General features: G+C 37.6%; 1 protein-coding gene and 1 long non-coding RNA gene across 2 annotated transcripts in view; one reads left to right on the top strand and one right to left on the bottom strand.

Annotated features, from left to right (window-relative positions):
• The window catches only part of LOC131697537 (multiple epidermal growth factor-like domains protein 9), a 154,549-nt gene that overhangs the window by 117,875 nt on the left and 12,710 nt on the right, over positions 1–23,964 (top strand). The window lies entirely within an intron of this gene.
• Positions 13,746–14,897, bottom strand: LOC131697538 (uncharacterized). Its single transcript, XR_009307353.1, has 2 exons — positions 14,592–14,897; positions 13,746–14,490 (listed from the first exon to the last, which is right to left on the bottom strand). It is a non-coding gene; the product is annotated as an uncharacterized LOC131697538 (long non-coding RNA).

A 23,964-nucleotide genomic window follows, 5' to 3' on the forward strand; every position in this document is an offset into this window, starting at 1 on the left:
AAATCTTACTAGTAAACCTACAAACTCAGGTTGAAGCGGCTGTACAGCGACTTGCAAATCTGGAGAATTACTGAACAGTCAACGTTCATATTTGCAACCAATCACAGAGAATTGCGGCTGGGTTTATCCACTGACTGTTGCTAAAACGAACTGGCAGCTGTCCTTGTCTGAATCGTCATTGTGTTTGAATTATTCTCTTTATCCATGATATTTGTATATCTGCGTACAAACGACTTTGCTTCATGTAGCTATAGGCGACAATTGTGGAAATCGACGCGGTCGTGTCACATCACTGTGCAATGTTTACAACGCAGTGCACTGAAGCTTGTCGTGGTTTGAACACTTTGTGCATCAGAATAGCCGATCACAATAATAGGAGGGACTGTAAAATGTGACAAAAGTATTTGGAAACATATTTTCTATTTAAATAAGTCTATATTCACTTTCAGTTCACCACTGGTACCCACTAAGAAATGTATTTTAGTGAATAATACAAAATAATTTATGACCTAGTTATTTTCACATTTGTGAAATTGATGTTGTAAAAATATATTTGTACATTTTCAGAACATTTTTTATTTATTAACTATACATTTTTTTTTTTTTTTTTTAGCAATCATTAAATACAATAGTTTCAGGTCTCCAGGTGCCCATTTAATTTCTTTAAAAAATATATTTACATTGATAGCTGAGTACTGTATATGATACAAATAGTTTAAAACAATTACAAAAAAACAATCGTGTCCTCGTTTCATTTGACCTTTCTTCTTTAAAAAAATATCTAAATAAGCTGCCTTAGATAAATCTCTTTTTTTAATTTGGTGATCCCTTAGTGTTAAATGTATTCTAGAAGTATATTTTATCCTGCAAAGTTTAAGAATAAAATCAAGACAAAGATGAATGCTATCTGTTGCATATGTGTGATGGCGATATAAGGTTTTTATAAGTATTTTACTTTCTCACAGCTATTACTTGAATGTGTCAGGGCTCGATTTACTGCGGGGCGGGGGTGGGGTCGAGCCCTTTAAGTTTCTCCAAATAGTTTTACCTTTAAGTTTCTCCAATCAGTAGTACATTTTTCATTACCAATCAATGATAATGAGAAAGCGTCTCCTGACAATCTGAAAACTTCCCTGCGCATTTTACATAGGCTAATGCTTATGCTTATATTAAGGAAGATTAAATAGTATTCCTTTCATAAGTAAAGAAGTAGCAATGTTTTGATCATAAAAGCAATACAATTTAATCTTATTACACAGTGATCCATGTCTCACCCTGTACTGTTGACTCAAATAAATAAACTCTAGCCAAGAACAGAAAAGAAACTAGCCTTCTTAAAATGCATAGTTATCTAATTAAGATTTCTCATCAGCTGCATTGCATCAGTCGCTGGCAGCAAAAGAACAGAGAATGCATAAAGGTAGTCCTCCAGACAGAAGAGAACTTGAGGTCTCTTTGTTGAATTTAATTAACCTGCCCTGTGAGAGAAGCTTTTGTAAATCTACAGTCAATCCAGGTTTTCTAATAAAAACTGTTGCATTTTATAGAAAAGATTTGACCTTTGACCAAATACAGCTGTTATTGATGTCATGTGACATTTTGGTTTCCCGTGCTGATATTGTGTTGAATTTTGAGTTATGAGGCTCTTGTGTATAACAATTTTGTTTTTATCTCTGTCACTGAAGTCACATAATTTGAGAGCGATGCAATCAGATTTAATTAGGGTCATCTCTAGATGTACTTCATACTTCCTGCTGCCTTACCCAAAGACATGGCCACATTTATCCCATAAGGCAATTCATAGCTTCCTGTAAATAATTCCTATGGCAGAGGCTCACTAAAGCAATGCTCAGAAGAGAGGAGTTGCAGTCTGGTGAGCGAAATGACAAACGGTAACCAACACCATGACAACTGACCTCACATTGAATTGAACGCCTCTTTTGATCTACGCAGTTACAAGCATGTGCTATATCAGGAGAAACATGAATTGAATCTTTTTATTCTTCCAGACCAGCTGTATGTGTAATTAAAGCGTTTTAGAGCTGAACATATGCACACTTGTATTTGAATTCATTTCTGTGCAGGGTTTTATCAGTCAGAACATGTTTGCTGTCCTTACCAGGCAGGACTGGATGTAGGACATGCACATGTTCTGCATGTACATACCTGATTAGCTGTGTGGCCTCTTCTAGCTTGAAAGTCCTTGGTAAGTTACAAAGGAAAAGCTGAGCTTTAACTGCATTTATAGCGAGGCAGAATAAAAGTAAAATAGGACCCAGTTCATTACAGTCCCTGATTGCCTTAGTAATAACCTAGCTGTGTCTGACACGGTATGTTCACTTAACCTAATTATGAAGCAGTGAGGGCATCTGTTTTCAGATTTTTTCAGAACACACTAATAATACCCCCTAACTATATACTGTATATGGTGGTAGTGTTGTTCTGCATAGCAGAATTTATAGAAAATAAATAAATAGTTTTTTCAGATAATGGTGACATTGCTGCACTCATGTATTTATTTTTTTGTTTTTAGATTTATAGTGAATCATATTTCTGTGATTGCTCTAAAGGCAGCTCGGATTATTCTGTAGGCATACATGAATGTAGAAATTCCTTATTGATTACTGTTATATACATTAGGCTCCTTAGTTTAAGGCGCCACCTGCTGGCCACATATTAATACTGATACTATGCATTACCAACAATACCTGTGTTGAGTGAGGGGGTGAAAACAATAATGAAACACAGTGATTAAGATAGGTACAATAAGCTCTGGCAGGTTCTGTATTTCAAGCAAAGGTTGTGTGTGTTTTATAAAAAATTATAAATAGAGTAATGTTTGGGTCAGAATATATTATAACACAATAATATGTGCCTTGTTTTTTTGCTATGACAAGTGCATTACCTGCCCAAAACCAAAAAGAGATCTGTACTTTTAAAATGTCTCCTAAATTCTTCTGTTATAGGTCTGAACCTTATTGTTTCTGAGTTCTCGTCATTGTTTGGACAATGTATGTAGTGGACACACAAAGAATACAAGGATATATATATTTTTTAATATAGCACTGTGTTTCTATGGCAACGTAGAATATACATATAATTTATATATATACACACAGGATTTTCATGTTCGGATATTTATAATTTAAATATTAATTTGGATATTCGTTCATTTTTAAAAACTAATAAAAGCCATTATACTGCTCAGAACGCAGCCAGAGACAGCATAGCAGCAGGGGCAGGGGGGCGTGGCCCCTGTGTGTGTGCCTTTATTTTATTATTATTATTTGTTTATTTAGCAGACGCCTTTATCCAAGGCGACTTACAGAGACTAGGGTGTGTGAACTATGCATCAGCTGCAGAGTCACTTACAATTACGTCTCACCCGAAAGACGGAGCACAAGGAAGTTAAGTGACTTGCTCAGGGTCACACCATGAGTCAGTGGCTGAGGTGGGATTTGAACCGGGGACTTCCTGGTTACAAGCCCTTTTCTTTAACCATGTTACATATTGTAAGGTTTTGCTGTAAAATGTGGAGGCTGTGTGGTCCACTGGTTTACTACTTTACTACTAATTGCCCTTCACATATCCTTCAGTTATAAAATACGATCAGTTGGTCCAATCTGCCATGGCCTACCTCTGTTGCTATGGTAATACTGTCGTCTCTTTGTGATTGCAATTTCATGATGTCAGTGTTTCTGTGTTTCCAAGTGTGCATAAACTGCCTCAGACATGCTGACTCGGATCTTTTTTTGTTATCTAAATCAAGACTTCCCAAAGAAATACATGCCCGAAATTACTGATGTAATGGCCATGACTTGAAACCCACACTAGCCCGGTTTTAGAACTACCTTCAATATTATGATCAGTATCCTGGAATTTGATGTTGAATAAATTGTTCCTGCATAAATCTTACTAGTAAACCTACAAACTCAGGTTGAAGCGGCTGTACAGCGACTTGCAAATCTGGAGAATTACTGAACAGTCAACGTTCATATTTGCAACCAATCACAGAGAATTGCGGCTGGGTTTATCCACTGACTGTTGCTAAAACGAACTGGCAGCTGTCCTTGTCTGAATCGTCATTGTGTTTGAATTATTCTCTTTATCCATGATATTTGTATATCTGCGTACAAACGACTTTGCTTCATGTAGCTATAGGCGACAATTGTGGAAATCGACGCGGTCGTGTCACATCACTGTGCAATGTTTACAACGCAGTGCACTGAAGCTTGTCGTGGTTTGAACACTTTGTGCATCAGAATAGCCGATCACAATAATAGGAGGGACTGTAAAATGTGACAAAAGTATTTGGAAACATATTTTCTATTTAAATAAGTCTATATTCACTTTCAGTTCACCACTGGTACCCACTAAGAAATGTATTTTAGTGAATAATACAAAATAATTTATGACCTAGTTATTTTCACATTTGTGAAATTGATGTTGTAAAAATATATTTGTACATTTTCAGAACATTTTTTATTTATTAACTATACATTTTTTTTTTTTTTTTTTAGCAATCATTAAATACAATAGTTTCAGGTCTCCAGGTGCCCATTTAATTTCTTTAAAAAATATATTTACATTGATAGCTGAGTACTGTATATGATACAAATAGTTTAAAACAATTACAAAAAAACAATCGTGTCCTCGTTTCATTTGACCTTTCTTCTTTAAAAAAATATCTAAATAAGCTGCCTTAGATAAATCTCTTTTTTTAATTTGGTGATCCCTTAGTGTTAAATGTATTCTAGAAGTATATTTTATCCTGCAAAGTTTAAGAATAAAATCAAGACAAAGATGAATGCTATCTGTTGCATATGTGTGATGGCGATATAAGGTTTTTATAAGTATTTTACTTTCTCACAGCTATTACTTGAATGTGTCAGGGCTCGATTTACTGCGGGGCGGGGGTGGGGTCGAGCCCTTTAAGTTTCTCCAAATAGTTTTACCTTTAAGTTTCTCCAATCAGTAGTACATTTTTCATTACCAATCAATGATAATGAGAAAGCGTCTCCTGACAATCTGAAAACTTCCCTGCGCATTTTACATAGGCTAATGCTTATGCTTATATTAAGGAAGATTAAATAGTATTCCTTTCATAAGTAAAGAAGTAGCAATGTTTTGATCATAAAAGCAATACAATTTAATCTTATTACACAGTGATCCATGTCTCACCCTGTACTGTTGACTCAAATAAATAAACTCTAGCCAAGAACAGAAAAGAAACTAGCCTTCTTAAAATGCATAGTTATCTAATTAAGATTTCTCATGCTCATTGATTTGTTACCGAAAAGGGCAGGAAATGTCATCATGCAATTAACAAGTTTCAATATTATATGAGATCAAACATTCCCAAAGTGAAAATAAAAACCCAGGACTAGGTGCAGGGCCAGTGCAGTCTCAAGCCATGAATAGTGTAGAGAAGGACAAAATGTGTTTGTCACAACTTTTTGACATAAGGAAAGATATGAACAAGAGATGAATGATCATCTAGTCCCTAGCAGTTAAATAATAACATAACATGTAGTTTAGTTTTTAAAGCATCCCAAAGATTAATCAGAAACAATTTTGCTTGGTAGCCCATTGCATATACCTGCCACTTACACTTGTGTTAAAAAAAAAAAAAAAAAAAAGGGTTTCTCCACTCATTTTTCAAGGGCGTCTTTTTTCTGTGCTTGGAATATTGTCTGTTGTCAACTTAACTGTCAACTCCTTACTCTTCTTTGTTCTAGGCTAATTAGATTCAGTGAGCAATACCAGTTGGGATAATAATGTACTCTCAGGGCTGAGACTACCAACACTGAAGCCAGGGACTTTAGTAGTGCTGCTGCTGTAGTTCCTGTCATTAATCCTGTACAGTGGGGTTGATTCAAGCTGAGGTGAACACTTCTATAAATAACCTTCATTGAGGAGTGAATGGCTGTAGAAGCCACTGGCAACACACACTGGTTATATAAGCCTCTGATTAAAAGCATTCATTAACGTCTGACTTTCAGATGAATTTGGGATGTAGGGTACAGATTTAATGGCAGAGATGTTCATTTTACCATCCTTGCCTCATGTCCAATGCTCCAAATTAGCAGCCTGACACTGGCTCCCTCAGAATCTAAAGCCATAATACCTTGAACAGTCAAGATTCATTGGAAAATATAAATATTCCAGGAAACGTTCTGGTTTGTGCTAATAAAAAAGACGCATATATAGTCTGTGCAATAGAATCCGTTGTAGGTTTTATCCAGAGTTGTATTTAGTATCCAGAGATTACAGAATGCAACAAGCACACTTACCTCACAGGTAAAGGAGATGGCTGTAGCTGATGAAGGATAGCAGCTCTTGGGCTGCTATCCGGTGAGAAGAGAGAAATGCCTGCTATGCCTGAGCAGCTCCATATTTGCTAAGAGTGGTTTAAATCTTTCGTTTTTCAAGGTGACATTGGTTGTTCAAGATTTATGTTGGCCAGAAGAAAAGTTGATCGGGAGCATGAATGACACATTTCATTAAACTGGTTTTATTATTTTTACTAAATATTATCAGCTGCATTGCATCAGTCGCTGGCAGCAAAAGAACAGAGAATGCATAAAGGTAGTCCTCCAGACAGAAGAGAACTTGAGGTCTCTTTGTTGAATTTAATTAACCTGCCCTGTGAGAGAAGCTTTTGTAAATCTACAGTCAATCCAGGTTTTCTAATAAAAACTGTTGCATTTTATAGAAAAGATTTGACCTTTGACCAAATACAGCTGTTATTGATGTCATGTGACATTTTGGTTTCCCGTGCTGATATTGTGTTGAATTTGAATCAGTGCTTTAAAATACCACTTATTTCATACAGAGCATTACAAAAATATTGTAGCATGCATGGGGGAAGGCAGCAGCAGGGCTGGTAGGTGACGTAATCACACACAGAGACATAAGCCCGATATCCGCTCCTTGCAAGGGAGCTGGCTCTTTTGTACAGCGGTATCGGCGCTATGCTTTAGTGCGAGAGGTCCCGGGTTCGTGCCCGCCCTCCGTCTGTGTGTGGATTGCCTCGCCCTGTGTGATGCACCTGCCTGCGGGAACCAAGATTGCTACAATATGATTACATAGTCTAGGTCTCAGTCACCTTTGATTATTGGTTTATTTTGCCATATTAATGTTACTTAATGTTTGCAAACTTCAGAAATATACAGAGGGAGACACACTGAACTGTTCAAATTTTAGATTACTACACAAGCATTCTGGCACTTCAGGGTGCTGTACAGTTATAGGTCCCTTACCTTGGAGATTTATCTAGGCTGTTAAACAAAAAAAAAGACAACCTTTCTTAAAATATTTCTAACTTGTATGTGTAACAGGGTGGAGGTTGTGCATGAACCAGCGAACCCTCCTGAACCACTATGCAGAAGAGCCGGGCTCATCTCGATGTAGAGCTTTTAACCTCCCCTCACTGCCCGTTACATAGGATTGTTACAGCAGCCAAATGTTTTTTTTCAAGTTTTATCATAACTAGATACACAGTTGTGAGTGTGACATAGTTAGGCAGCTGGATAGACAGACAGACAGACAGACAGACAGTCAGAGTGACTGTATATTCCCTAAGATTGTGAGAAATCCCTTATGAAAATGTTTTTATCGCAATTGGACAAGCGGTACATATGGATAAAGAGATCCCAGAGAAGGATAATAATAGCAGGTGTTAAGGCAAAACCAGCCAGCTGGAGCTACTGTATGCTAGAGCTGTAAAGCTCCTAACGCATTTCTGCTGAATACCATTGATATTAAATAACATACAGAACAAATCAATACTTAACAGTACTTGAACATTTTGATTCTACAAACTATCTTTAATGTATAAAAAAAACAAAAGTCAAACTGGTGTGGGGCTTCTTTATTGATTAATACGTTGTAAACCAATTGAGATGCTGTAATGGGATCCTCAATCAATAACAAGACCAAGTGTTTGCTTCAGGGTTTTCAGCGGAGTCAGTCGCTGACCTGGAACTGTTTCAAACACACAATGTCCTCCCTGTCCTGTATTCTATTACTAGACCAAACTGCCTGATGATGCTCTTGCTATTTCCCAGGGTTACTATCTTGAAGGTTAATGGCTATTTACATCCTCACATTAAAACTCAGTCCTTACAGTCACCTCCTAATATACAAACCCATGAATCTGCTCCACACATGTACAATACTGTAGGATAGTGTCATTATCCGTTACATTCAAATCTGCCCTAATGGAGGGCTGGTAGCTGATGAAGGATAGCAGCTCTCAGGCTGAAATACACCAGCACGTTCACGACATTATTTCAGATGCCAATAGATTTTTAACAAGCAGGATTTAACAACCTGCTTTCTTTTTAGCCAAATTCAAATTACTTCAGGTAAAACAGGAATACACAATCATCACTGGTTTTAGTCTTTATTCAAACGTAAAGAAGAAGGTTCCGAAAAATAAAATGTTATCTATACATCCCCACGTGTTGCTATAACTGCTTTTGACAAAGTCCTGCATAAACGCAGTAGGGATTCAAGGAAATGCATGCATTAACATGTGGAAAACAGAAAGTACTGATTAGAGGAAAAACCTCAAAATGGAGCAAGGTAACCAGTGGTGTACCACAGGGATCAGTATTAGGCCCTCTGCTCTTCCTAATCTTCATTAAAGACTTAGATTCTGGTATAGTAAGCAAACTCATTAAATTTGCAGACAACACAAAAATAGGAGGAGTGGCAAACACCATTGCAGCAGTAAAGGTCATTCAAAGTGATCTAGACAGCATTCCGAAATGGGCATACATATGGCAAATGAGAAAAGTGTAAGGTATTGCACGTAGGCAATAAAAATGTGCATTATAAATACCATATGGGAGATATTGAAATTGAAGAAGGAATCTATTAAAAAGATCTAGGAGTTTATGTTGACTCAGAAATGTTTTCATCTAGGCAATGTGGGGAAGCTATAAAAAAGGCCAACAAAATGCTCGGATATGTAGTGAAAAGTGTTGAATTTCAATCAAGGGAAGTAAAGTTAAAACTTTACAATGCATTAGTAAGACCTCATCTAGAATATTGTGTTCAGTTCTGGCTACCTTGCTACAAAAAGGATGTTGCTACTCTAGAAAGAATGCAAAGAAGAGCGACCAGAATTATTCCAGGTTTAAAAGGCATGTCATATGCAGACAGGCTTAAAGAATTGAATCTATTCAGTCTTGAACAAAGAAGACTACGCTGCGATCTGATTCAAGCATTCAAAATCCTAAAAGGACAGCCGGACGGCAGAACATTTATAGCACTTTTAATGGTCAACATTGAACATTCTCTGCCCCAAACATGAATGAGAAAAACAGGGAGTAATTGGGCCAGTTTACAATGAGATAGCATGCTGCGCTTTATCAATGTCATTCTTATTCTTAAAATAAATTCTACAAAATGTGCAATGCGAGTATTTTTAAAGCACGGCACTGGTTTATTACAAATTCGAAAATGTTGTTGCACTGAGTCTCGTTTTATAGTAATAGAGTGTGTAACGTTACAGTCGTCGTTTTCACTGAAACGTTTGTTTTAAAAGTGGGTAAAGGCTTTAACGCTAACTGCATTGCTCTGCTGCCCGCTTCCGATATCCTAGTAAGTAAACATTTCACAGTTACATACTGTAACTACTGCTACATTAAACACATAGTGGTACAACATCATTTAAAAATGACTTTATTTTATTTTATTTTTTTACAGTAGCAACTTAGACTATTCTTATGTCAGATCATTGAAAAATAAAAAAAAAAGTCATGTATTGCGTGGGCTTTACAAAAAGAGCCAGGTGTAAGAATGCAGTCCGTGAATTCTATATTTTCTAAAAGAAAACCGGAATTTAAAGAAATGACAAGAATCTGAAATCAATTATAGGGTCAAATTGAACCCCCTACACATGAGCCTCAATCTCATTTAAAAATCTATGGTACCTTTTCTTTAGAGCATGTGTAAATATTTATACCTGGGCATACGCAATATTAATAGTTTCTTCCTCAAGTGAATCCCTCCTTGTTGTCTCGCTGTGTTTAATTTCTTCCGTTTTCCACCTGCTGTGGCAAACATGTCCGTCATTTCCCTTTGACTGGCGATCAGACCCAGACCCAATATGATAATACTTGATTGGTGCATTCCCAATAATTGGACAATTCATTAGTCTTCCTTATACCATTTTTATTTACAGTGCTGTTCTCTTCAGTTTCTTTGTTCCTGTACATATAACTACTTTGGAAAATATTTACTAAGCTTTTGTACTGAGTGCAAAGTTTGCTAATAACTACAATGGAAGGACACCTAACAAGGATCAGAGTTAGCCAAGCTGGCCCATATTTGTAAGGCCTGGCTTATGAGTCCTTTTTAAAGGGTGTCATCAGATCCTGTGTTTGCTGGAAGTGTGACTTTCTCTTGGGTTTCTCCCTCCTTCACATGCAGGGAAGGTAGTGTATATTTGCTGGAGATCAGGATGAGTTATTACACTGAAAAGAGGAACCAGTATGTACAGAAAGGCATCTTGAGGAGGCTAGTGCCCTGAGGGATCTCATGTGAATGATGTCCCTTTTTGGTTGATTATGACACTTTATTGCACATTTGATAATAATACTAGCCCATCTCAATGCGTAGTGATTGACCACATCAACGTGTTCATTTGTCAGTCTTGCTCAAAAGATTACTGGTTGAATATGTCTTAAACTGAGGGATAATGAAGCAGTCATTACTCCTGGCGTTAAAGTGGCTAAGATTAATGTTTATTGCCAGTTTAACACAATATAAATAATTAGCTCTGTGTGTGTTTAAATTACAAAGCAAGGGCACTGGAAAGCTTACAGGATACAGTATATGCATCCACTGTTGATGAAAAATTGGACAACTTATAGTTAAGAACATAAGAACATAAGAAAGTTTACAAACGAGAGGAGGCCATTCAGCCCATCTTGCTTGTTTGGTTGTTAGTAGCTTATTGGTACCAGAATCTCATTAAGCAGTGTTTTGAAGGATCCCAGGATGTCAGCTTCAACAACATTACTGGGGAGTTGGTTCCAGACCCTCACAATTCTCTGTGTAAAAAAAGTGCCATTGATGTTTCTTTTTTGCTCATATTTGACTGCATCTTTTTAAATGTGGATTATTATTGGAATATTTATTGTGATCTTTTTCAATTGTTTTCACTCCTGTGGTCCTCATGTTCTGGTAATCACCTATAAACACTGTCTAAGCTTGTACTGTACATTAAAAACATAACTGTTGGCCACCTGCTACTGTATCTTCACAAGATGAGACTCTATTGTCCCAACACCTACAGCACAGGCATTCATCTGTTTTGGTATTCGTAGCCAAAACTACTTTTTAAAGGAAGCAATTTTAGAATTGCAACTGGTGCCACAAATACCCTGTCAGACCCCACTTAACTTGTGAAGAAAATAAAACAAATTGTATTTATACTAAAACAATAGATTTATAGAGATCCATATATGCATCTGGGAAACTTACCTTAACATCTACTACTGTAAATAGTACATGATTATAATATCTTAATTTGCAACGCCCGTGCTGATGGTTTATGTACAGTGATTAGGCTAACAGACTGACAGATTCAAGTTGCATGTGTTATCCTTTTGTTTTGAAGCCACCAGCATGTGCTTAGCAGGGTCAGAGGTATCTAGGGGTCAGGCTGTGGGCTGGGTTCAATGTCACATTGCCTTCAAGGTGCCTTCACAAACAGCCAAAGAATGAAGTCTTCTCGTTTAAACACGATTGCTTTCCTTTCCAGCCCACACAGGGCTCTCTGACTCCAGTTCAGCCTTCCTCTTTTGTGAATGCCAGTGAGTTACTCTGGTGATATGTAAAATCTGCTCCTAGTGTGCAGCTGCAAAACACATTCAGGACAGGAATCCGTTCAGCTCAGGGTGGCAGTGTACAATCCTAAAGGTCGTGCTCATGTCATCTGCCGGCTCATACATAATCAACAAGTTGACTAATGTTTAGACACAATGTTTGTAATGTCAGTTACGGAACCCAAAGTAATAGAAAAGGTGGACTGTCAGTTTGGTGGAAGCACTAGGTACCTCTCGCCATTGCTGTCACAGTTAATAGGGCCCCCACATAAACTCATGTGTGAAGCAGGCATGGAAATAAGTCTCCTATTGCATGGCAGTTTCACCCATGCAATGCGAATGTGTGTCTTATTAAACACATAGTAAAATCAGGAATTGATCAAAGTTCTATGCAATGGGAGTCTTATTTCCATCCCTGATTAGGCTCAGATGAGACACCATTAACACAGGACTTGAACTAGAAAGTTGTGGTAGGATAAATGTGAGAAAAAGAGCAACTGCAAAGGGGATTGGTTATTATTACTCATGCACTGCAGGCTACATGCAAATGAGCTTGCTGCTAGATAGATGTACAGTAGGCAATGCATGCGGTTTTATGCTGCTTCCTGTTACGTGAAAGGAACTCGGACTCAATATGTGGGGGGCCCTCGCACATTAAACTTCTAACATGTAATACTACAAATATTACTAAGAACTTCATTCCTACAATGACTGGTGCAAAGATATTTTAAAGCAGGTAGGAACATGTGTTCTAAACCATTATTTTTTTACACCCCGGGGAATTACGCAATTACGCTGCCGCGTAATTTTATGCATAAATCTTATCACCACGCATATGCACGTAATATTAAATAATATCACCGTTAACAGAGAAGGATAGAGAGAAATGTTGGATCACACTGAGGATAAAGGGAACATTGATCGATTTTGCCAGAAAATGTCCCACAATAAAGTTCCCATGTTGCAAATGTATCGGAAAAAGAGAGTAAAAGATGTTCTTTGCGTTGCTTTGTACAATGTGAAGGTGGCACCCGATGCGATCCAGAGCGTTCTTCCGCCAGGGGAAATTGACATCGACTTATTTTGGTCATCGACAGCTGACCATCTTCCTAATTTGAAAACATTAGCTTTCAGATACATGAAAGCAGTAACAAGCAGTACAGCTGATGCCGAGTGCAGCAACTCGCTGTATAATCGTGTCCTGTCCGATCGGAGGCGTTCTCTTTCGGAAGACAAACTGAAAGAGCTGGTGCTCCTTTATTTCAATCTTGGAATTTAGAAATACTATGTCAAAAAATAATCAATTATTTTCTACATAGTTGTGGGTTTTTTTTTTTTTTTTTGCTTATGCTAGTATTTTGATATCCAGTATGAAAGAAGAACCCAATACAACTGCACAATACTTTTGTTACTTTGTACATACTTGTACAGAGATACCACATAATTTTGCATGATTTAGATTGTTTCTGTGCATAATTCCCTGGGGTATAATTTGTGGCAGGTTTCACAGACCCTGATTAGCCCTAATCTCACTACTGTTCCAGCTGCACTGGTAGTTAATACTGTTTCAGTGCTGAGTAGACTGGCACACCATTTAAATGTTGTTGGACCTGCGGCAAGCGGTGAATACAGAACGGTTTAAAGAACAGACATGATACTGAAGCTCAACAAAAAGACATAACTGGGTGGGGAACGAATATGCAAACTTATAACAAAAGAATAACAATCTTCAGCATGAGTGTGGCCTCCATGACCTATTCTCTACTTAACTGCTATGCAGACTACGCCATCTATAGTTTAACGAGGAATAGAACCTCACATAACATTATCTAACAGCAATATTTGGGTACCCCACATGGAGCCCCTCTCAATTAAATGAAAAGACAAAATAATGGAAATTGGTTGTGCTCTTTTCAACAAAATCTTTATTATAAACACTAAAATCAACAATTGCTGCAGTGCAATAAAACAAACACAATCCTAACCATATATCTTGCACAAAAGAATAATTGCTTATTTATTGTCCCTAGCGACACCTAGAGGAGAGATAGAGAAACGTCCATCCAATTAATAAATATTTGGCTGCTCCACCCACCAAAACCCAGAAGGGCAGTCAAACACCACCTGTGATAAAATAAACAAAGAGAAACCACATGTGAATTATTAAAGTAAATATATTAAAAGTATAACTATAAACAAAATCACCACACCAAATGTAATAGTGCACAATTCAAAAAGAAAACACAACCCAGCACCCAACTTGACTAAGCGTTCAATGCTCTGTAGAGCAGAGCAGCTACAATAGCGACGCTCTCCCTCGCAGCTCCTATAGACACACACACTAAAAGCTAGCTAAACGCTGCACGATACTATTAAAACTGTAAAGACAAATAAAAACATCCGTATACACAAACTAAAACAAAAGGGACAATAACAACAAAAACAATGTGCAAGATATAAACACAGGGAAAGACAACTACCAGAAACAGTGGCTGGCGGCGTTCCACTTCCTACAATAACAAAAGAAACCTGGTTACGCCGCACCACCACAACAACTCTAACACAGCAATTGCATTGAAAACACAGTTTACATTACCTCGGGAGAGTCCGGAATACTGACGTCCAAAAGTATATCCGCCGACTCGCCCTACAATATACCAATAAACAATACCATAAAAAAACAGAATACCAAAAGAGTACTGCACGTAAAGATTAATAGGGAGCAAAACAATAGTGCAACCGGCTTACCTCGTCTCAGGGGGAACCACGGGAACACAGAAACACCAAAACACAGCTACACATCAACTACCTGGCGCTCTTGCACCCTTATGGTGCCGGTATTTATAATGCCAGCAATTCACACTTCCTGGTTCCCACCTGTTACATGAGTGACAGACGAGGGTCATGAATTATTCACAAACAGCATATCTGTGGGACACAAGCTGTGCTGTAAAGTGTGTGCTCACTGCTTTGAGTGAACGGGCAGGTCCCGTTTCCCGGCAGGTTGCGTGAGAAAGTTCAGCAGGGTGTGTCGTCGTGCCAGGAGTGCTAGTTTTCACAAGGCTGTTGACAGAACGCTTTCGATACTTTAGAATGTCTTTTATTTGGGAGAGAGTAATGACCTGAAAGCTACCACGCTGAGGAACTTTTTTTTTTCTTTTTTTAACCCTCATTCCATTCAATTCACATGAAATATGACCTTTCAACTGTGCCAGCCTCACCTTAAATGACATTTGAACTTTTTAATTAACGAAGTGTACTGAGATTTTAATGCTGGGGATGAACTGAAATACTGCATTTAATTCTCAGCATAAGAGAATGTGATACCTACAAAGCAACGGTAACACATCACAGGGCTGCACTGTCAGCAGCAGTTAACCATTGTTGCAAGTGTGAACTGCATCACCTACAATGTTAGGATCATAATTTAGATATTTTTATTTACAAAGAAACTACAAAATGATATTGCAAGTCTACCAGAAGCCATTATAATAGTACAGTATTTCATGTTAGATGTTGAAATGTCACATATTACAGTTTTTTTGTCAGTTTTTCGTGAAGTATATGGAAAACTACAAAGCAGTATGTAATTCAATATGTTAACGTAACATCATTGGGCAGGTTTCAATCGACTTTATGAAGCAGTATTTGTTAATTCTATAGGGCGAGGCAAAACTGTTGACCTAGCTGTACATTGTGCAGATTATATACAGTGTTGTGCATTAATATACTGGCATTGTATGACATACTAGCCATATTGGGCCTTTTACATTATAGTACAGTGTGATGTTGTACATGCAACATCCCACTAAAAATGCTGTCTGGGTACAACATCCTGGTTTATCTGTGAGATCAATGAATTGTTTCCTCATTGTAGCATTATGCTATAAATGGGTATAGGACAACCACAAGGTCGCTATGTAGTGTGCCTTTAAGGCAGGTTTTATTGAGCACTCAGTTGAGGCTGGATGGAACTTGATGAGTAAGAGCTGGTTGATAATTGACTGACACTGGGGGTAGCTGTGGGAACTTTGCTTTAGGGAGTGGAGGGGCTGGTCTGAATGGAGAAGCTTTACAATGCTTTTGTTTCTTTTAAAGGAGTGAAGTTCAGGAATGGTAGCCTTTCTTTCAGCTACCCGAGAGAGAACTTGTCATGTATTTTCTTTTTGAGAAGGGGAATTCTGTTTTGACTGGCACTGCATTGCCACTTGAGAATGAGATCACCTAGCTGAGAGCTACCCAAGCCTTGTTCTGAGTTCTGTAATTGACGGAGAGACACTCCTTGGTGTGACCTGCAGTGAATGAAGCAGCATAATCCTTCCAGCCTAGTTTGGTGTGAATCATGCTTTGGCTCATGTAAGTTACATTTGATAATGTAGTAGCCATGGTGTGCTGCTTTCGCTGAAGTACTTGGTCCATCTGCACAGGAGTTGTGCATTAAGGTTTGGGTTAAATCGGCAATGTGCAAATTACTTGACCTTAGCTCACTTTGAAAAAGAAAAATCCCTTCCCTATTTATTTATTTTTCGAATCATGTTGTATAAACTCACTCCTCAGTTTTCAATATTGATCAGCTTATTGTGTTCTCCTTTTACATTTTTACATACATGAACAACAAGCAATTCTTAGTTGCTGTTGCTGTAGCTCACAATCTGCTAATTTCCAAATAAGTTTCAACAAGAAAGTTAATGAAGTGTGGAGTATCCTGCTGTGACACCTGAAGAACTTCAATGACTAGGCAGGTTATAAGCTTGATTTACTGTATACTGTAATTATAAACAAATTCAGCATTTTGGAGAAATAACAAGCAGTGGACATGTACGCTCTGCAATATTTATTATATGTAAAAGACTGATTTTAAAAAATGGATCTGCATGCCTGTGGTGTATTAAACACATTTAATAATAGCAAGGCACTTGATTGTTTCCTATGTTTTGTACAAATCCACATTAAGCTGATAGAATGCTGCTCTAATGTTTACTGGATATAGAATGTATGATAGTTAACTGTATGTCTACAGAACAGAGCATGTTTGCAGACCAACTCAAATACAGTCGTTTTCAAAAGGGGTTTTCAGCATTGGTTTGTTAGGGAAATTCTATCAACAGGCAGGGGAAGGGGTGTTTTCTAAACTGATTTATAGGAGTACATACAGCTGCTGCTTCATTTCTACTTTTAAGAATCCTACCTCAATTACTGTAATATTGAAATGCACAATTTAAACACAACAACAAACACAAATTAGACACAGATTGATAAAAACAATAAAGCAAAGGATATAGGAGAGGAGATTTGTTCATACTCGGCTCAGCGTACTGTGGTGCAAAATTTGAAGTATACAGTGTGGAATGTTTGATAAAATAACAAGATCACGTTTCATAATCGTGTCAAACTAAATGAAAATGATTTCTGCCCTGGGATAGTTGAACCCTGATGATGTACATTGTGCCCCTCAGCACCCAGCAATGCTGGTCTTTACCTGCCAGGGCTTATTAAAAGAGATTGTATCTCCATGCAGTGCTGTGTGCAGAGGACTGCAAGGGTGAAGGGCTGTTGAGACAACTGCTTCTAGATATGCCAAACAAAGGAAAGGATGTTTGTTCCGCAACAGAGATACGCAATAATAACCGCTATGATGAGAGTCACTGGAAGGTCGATTAGACTTGTAGTTTTTAGGTACAGTATTTGAGAATATTTCTATTTTTTGTTTTATAAATATTTTTGTAAGGATTCTGAAGATATATTTTGTACAACAGTAAACCTTTAATGGTCTTGGGTTGCTTTCATAGTTTTTGTAACCATATGATATACATATACATATAGATAGTAATAATACATACTAAATCATCTACTGTATGTACTGTCCTGTGTAGTGGCTTGTGGTCTGTGTAGACTTTGTGTGTTTGTATCCTTACAGCTGTTTCTAACTCATGCTTCCCTTGGTATAGCACAGCCTTCAGTACGTGCACTTTTGCGTTTACAAGTTCATTCAGTTTCAATTAGTTGCATGAGTATATTGTGTTGCATATAGTAATTAAAACTAATTAGTTTTCAAGCGATAATGAAAGCAGAGTTACTGACTTGGAGAATCTTGGTGCTTTCAGCTTCATTCATGTTTAAACATCATCTCCTGGTCCCCTGAGAAATCAGCGGAGTTATACATTTTTATCTGGTTGGTTTGACAAATATGAAGCTATTTCACCATCTAGTGGTCATTGAAACACATTACAGTTCCAGAGTTTATAATAACATGATTAGACTACACCAGTGTATTTAGGGCAACATATGCTATAGAGCAGTGGTTTTCAAACTTTTTAGGCCCCGTACCCTTTCCAAATATCTAGTCTACCGCGTACCCCCATCTGAGATCATAATATGCCTATGAAAACAGGAAAAGATATGGTCTTTTCTAATTACTAGATTCAGCACTGTAAATGGAAAAGTGCTGTTAAAAACGAACACAATAAAAGACAATTAGTTAACCACAGTGCAAATGCACCAACTAAAAATGCTATGTAAAATTATTTCAAAATTCAGACTCCAGTAAGTATGCTGAAAAAGTCCAAATTAAGAGTCCAAAAACAGGTTATGCTTCTGAAAAACAAAACTAAGGTTCAAATTTAAAACAATCAAAAAGCAATTCTCAACAAAAGACATTACTTCCAACAAATGCAGAAGTGTAGAGAGAAAGCAGTTTTTTTTTAAGTTACAAATGTAGGCTTTTTTTTTTCTTTTTAACTCAAATGTTATCGTTGAACACTTGAGCAGGGACCATGTAAAATGCTGTGTGTCTTGTGCGGTATCGAATCCAGCCAGAATAAGCACATTGTTTTGAAGTTAATATTATCAAAAGCTAATTTTAAAGTTTCTGATCTTTATATAGGGTGGGGCCTCCCAAACTCACCCCTGAAGATCTACCTAATTATTTAAACACCTGATTCTAATTATCCCTTAATTGAGCTGATAAAACCAGGGGTTCACTTAATTTTTCACATACCCTGAATCTTAATTACTCATTGTTTGTCTAATTTATACATAATTTTGTTTCTAAAGACATGGAATTGGTTAATATAAACCCTATTGGATATTTAAGAAAAGGCTAGCATAGTAAAACTATGGAATTTCCTTAATTATCATTGGGGATCACAAACTTCACAAACCTTTTCTCTGCACTTTAGCTGCCATGCTGAAGATATAGCTTTTGAGATGGGTTGGGCATCCACAGGTGTTGTGTGGTCTGTGCTGCAGGCATTATGGGTCCTCATCAACATTTTCATATTAAATTGCATTTCATTTCATTAAAGTGTTTTACACTGTTGAATAATTTAGATTTTACATTCTGTGTATTAAGACATACACTTCTTGACATGGAGGAACTCCAAACTAGTATAAGAGAACAGCCCTGTTTTTAATCAAACCGCTGCCGTTACTTCAGGAGGTTTTTGTACCTTTGTCCGCTAGTTGCTGTTGGTTCATTTTCTCATTAACAATGTGGATGTGCAGTAAACCCAAAGACCAGATAGAAAATAACCATGATTGATGTGTGAGAGCTTCAGAAGAAAACTGAGAGAATCCATACAGTCTCTGCAGCATCAAATTGTCCCAGATTATCTGCCATTTGGTATTTGCACTCTCTCCGTTGAATTTCCCAGACCCCATCAATCACCAGAGAGCATTCTTCAAAGCGGAACGGTTCTCATCAGCAGTTTGATTCATCACAATCTATTCGGTGCTGACATATACATAACTTCCCAGGCTCTGCCAACACAGTGCCAGGTCACAGTGCCAGCGCTCGTCTTGGGTGAAGACGATACAGCTCTCCAGTGGCACAGGTGGTACCTATTGGCTTATGTATTCAAATTAACACAGCGTGAAAAATGAACACCTTATCTGTACCACATGTAGCTACCTTCATCACATTCGTTTCTAAAAATAGTGAATGGCATTAAAGTTTTATACAAGGAGCATCTGTTTCTGTGTCAGTGTTCATGGGCTGTGATTATTGTACAATAGACTGTCAATGACTCAGTGAACCAGCAGAAGGAATGAAGAATGACCTGCTGAAAGTGAAATATAAGGGGCGAGTGGCTTGATTTAGCAAAGCCTTTTAGCAGGGTTTTGTTACTGTGTGCATCGTCTACTTGTGGACAGTATAAGCAAGTCAGAATAAAAACAGGACGTCTGCTTGACCCAGCTTTGAAAACCAATCATCCCATGTCTTTGAAGTGCCAGATAAAATTGTATATTGCCTTCGGCTCTTGTGTTTGACACTCCTGCAGTAGGTAATTTCCAGCACCCAAGAAAGTGGTCTGGTGCTTGGGACTTCTCTGCTAAGTAGGGCTTTAGTCACATGATAGAACAGGTCTCCACATTGCATTTACATGGTTGGGCAGCTCTGGAAACATCAATGAAAATGAAAGGACTGTCAGTTTGTGTTGCATAGATTAATTTTATTAATTAATATTATGAATGAGTCATTTAGCAGACGCTTTTATCCAAAACGACTTACAGAGACTAGGGGGTGAACAATGCATCACTGCTGCCGCCGAGTCACTTGCAATAGGACCGAGGTAGAGCCGTACCAGTCTCTTTATGTCTCATCCGAAGGACGGTGCACATGGAGGTTAAGTGACTTGCTCAGGGTCACACACAGTGAATAAGTGGCAGAGCTGGGATTGAACCGGCAACCTCCTGGTATCCAGTCCTTTTCTTTAATCACTGGACTACCTAGCACATAAGAAAGTTTACAAACGAGAGGAGGCCATTCAGACCATCTTGCTCGTTTGGTTGTTAGTAGCTTATTGATCCCAGAATCTCATCAAGCAGCTTCTTGAAGGATCCCAGGGTGTCAGCATCAACAACATTACTGGGGAGTTGGTTCCAGACTCCTACAATTCTCTGTGTAAAAAAGTGCCTCGTATTTTCTGTTCTGAATGCCCCTTTATCTAATTTCCATTTGTGACCCCTGGTCCTTCTTTCTTTTTTCAGGGCAAAAAAGTCCCCTGGGTCGCCATTGTCTATACCTTTTAGGGTTTTGAATGTTTGAATCAGATCACCGCGTAGTCTTTTTTGTTCAAGACTGAATAGATTCAATTCTTTTAGCCTGTCTGCATACGGCATGTCTTTTAAACCCGGGATAATTCTGGTTGCTCTTCCTTGCACTCTTTCTAGAGCAGCAATATCCTTTTTGTAACGAGGTGACCAGAACTGAACACAATATTCTAGGTGAGGTCTTACTAATGCATTGTAAAGTTTTAACATTACTTCCCTTGATTTAAATTCAACACTTCTCACAATATATCCAAGCATCTTGTTGGCCTTTTTTATAGCTTCCCCACATTGTCTAGATGAAGACATTTCTGAGTCAACATAAACTCCTAGTTCTATTTCATAGTTCCCGCCTTCAATTTCAGTATCTCCCATATGATATTTATAATGCACATTTTTATTGCCTGCATGCAATACTTTACACTTTTCTCTATTAAATGTCATTTGCCATGTGTCTGCCCAGTTCTGAATGCTGTCTAGATCATTTTGAATGACCTTTGCTGCTGCAACAATGTTTGCCACTCCTATTTTTGTGTCGTCTGCAAATTTAACGAGTTTGCTTACTATACCAGAATCTCTCTCTCTCTCTCTCTCTCTCTCTCTCTCTCTCTCTCTCTCTCTCTCTCTCTCTCTCTCTCTCTCTCTCTCTCTCTCTATATATATATATATATATATATATATATATATATATATATATATATATATATAGTGACAGGGCAGGGGCCCTGCAAGTGTACGTATGTGTGTTTTGTGGCAGGGACAGGGTTAAAAGCCTCCCTGCCAGCCTAAAGTGTTTAATTAGTAATTGTTAATTGTTTTATTGTTTTGGCAGTTTGCCTCATTATTGTTAAATTAGAGCCAGCTGCCTATACCTGTTTCTCTGGGGCATATACACCCCAGAGTTAGTTCATTCAGGGCTGCTACTGTGTGAAGAGCCCGATTGTGCATCGTATTCTGTGTGAAAAGGTACTGTGTGAACCTTTGGTTTGTAAAACAGTGTTTTTTGGGGTTGTATGCCAGGTAAACAGCTTAGCTGTACCGCATGTTAGTCTGGGAGCCTGCATAAAGTTGTAGTAAGTGCTCGCATGAGCTAGGTGTTTATTTGGTTTTGTTTTATTTTGTTGTTTTAAAATAAAAGTGCTCAAATAAAGTGCTGAAAAATCAAGGTTCAGTTTCTGGGTCATGTTTTTATAGGGGCATGAACACGAACTAAGGCCATTTTGGTCTCTGTGTGTGTGTGTGTGTGTGTGTGTGTGTGTGTGTGTATATATATATATATATGTGTGTGTATATATATATATATATATATATATATATATATATATATATATATATATATATATGTATATGTGTGTGTGTGTGTATATCAGGGCTTGAATTTCAGAGTGGGATTGCAGGAATTGCACATTTTCCAAGTTGCTCCCAAATATCTGCAACTTTCAGCGTGGGAAAATCCCGCAGAGATATTTTCAGACACCAAGCAACTGTATTTTTCAGCCAGTTTAGAATGCCTGAAACACTACAACAGTCTATAAGGAAGTGGGTGTCAGTGACGAAAGCACTGTGAGCCGCATTCTGAGTAGTTCTGGTTAAAATAAATAAATAAATTAATTAAATTAAATAAATTAATAAATAAATAAAAGTAGTGCTGGATATTTAAAGTGCCGCGAGACTTTATTCTCTTGTACGTGAACCTCGGCCACAATCGTTAAGGATTGTAGAAACTCAGTACACTGCAGTAAGTAAACAGTTTTGAAAAAAAGACGATATTAAGTCTATCTAGGTGTTGTTTTGCAAGCGGTGACTTTCCCTTTAACTCTTAAAACGCAGCCGAGGGTTACGCACATATTACTCAGGCACCGTAAAAGCCACCTACCTGGCTTGTTTAAAAGTACAGATTCGGGGCTTTCCAAAGACACAGTGTGTGTATGCGGTACTCCTAGCCAGAACTACGATCACCTGAAGTTAAGCCTCTCATCATGTGACAGAGTTCACAGCTTAGGTTTCGTTTTGAGTGTACTGTAAATTAGCAGCGGTACTAAAACCAATACTGTGTTGAATATGCTGGGCCTGTTTCGTATAAACTTTAAACTAACAGGTAATTTATTGAATTCAGTGCTATTTTATTTTAGTTTCATTTAGTTAGCTGAATATGCCATAATTAAAACTTGACTTAGGCTATAGCTGTAAATGTACTGCCATGGTACAGATTTAAACTAATAGAACACATTGTTTAAAAGAAAAAACAACTTCCTTGCGACTCAGATCATAAGATAAACTCATAGTACTGCTGTAAAAGGAAAGCCTCGAAGAGCAAATCTTTCAAATTGTAGTCTTTTTTTCCATCCTTCTGAGCCAGTGGTTTCCAAACCTTTTTTTTCTGCGCCCCTTCAGAGATTTTTTTTGGTGCCCCCCCCTAATAAACACTAAAATAAAATTATAATATATATTTAAGATGGATACACCTTATTACAATCACTATTCGTAATTGTGTTAACACCAATACAAAGAATAATTCTCGTTCTTCATTCCACTTTTAAATGATAAATTAAGGACATGGAGGATTTAAAAGCATCTGCTAAGAAATAAAAGCCCATTTCATTGTTTCACAGCAAAACCCTGTAAATGAAACAGATTTTACTATTACGGTGTTGTTATTACAGTATACCTGTGACTAGCATTTAAATAATGTTAATGCAATTACGAATGGTCATTGTAATGTTTGTCCAGCTTTTTTTTATTATAACTTGATTATAGAGTGTATTAAAGATGTGTTTAATAAACTGCTGCACCCTCGTTTGCTCGTTTTCTACATTCTGTATGCAGCAAATCCTAAAAGCTAAGCCCCCCCTCCCCTATTTATAAACTGAAGCTATTTATATCTAAATCTAGATTTTTATTTTATTTTATTTCTGAACAAAATGTATCTGATATTAAAACCCGCCATCGCTATACATTCAAATGAAGGAGGGCTGGGCGAGGTACAGTAGGTCTGAAATGACACAAGTTCTGGGGGTTGGTCACATTAAATGTGATCTCTGCCTGGATAGTTCATAGTCAATCATCCCGGAGA

Source organism: Acipenser ruthenus, chromosome 15 (assembly GCF_902713425.1).
Source record: "Acipenser ruthenus chromosome 15, fAciRut3.2 maternal haplotype, whole genome shotgun sequence".
In the NCBI taxonomy this organism is placed as follows: Eukaryota; Metazoa; Chordata; class Actinopteri; order Acipenseriformes; family Acipenseridae; genus Acipenser; species Acipenser ruthenus.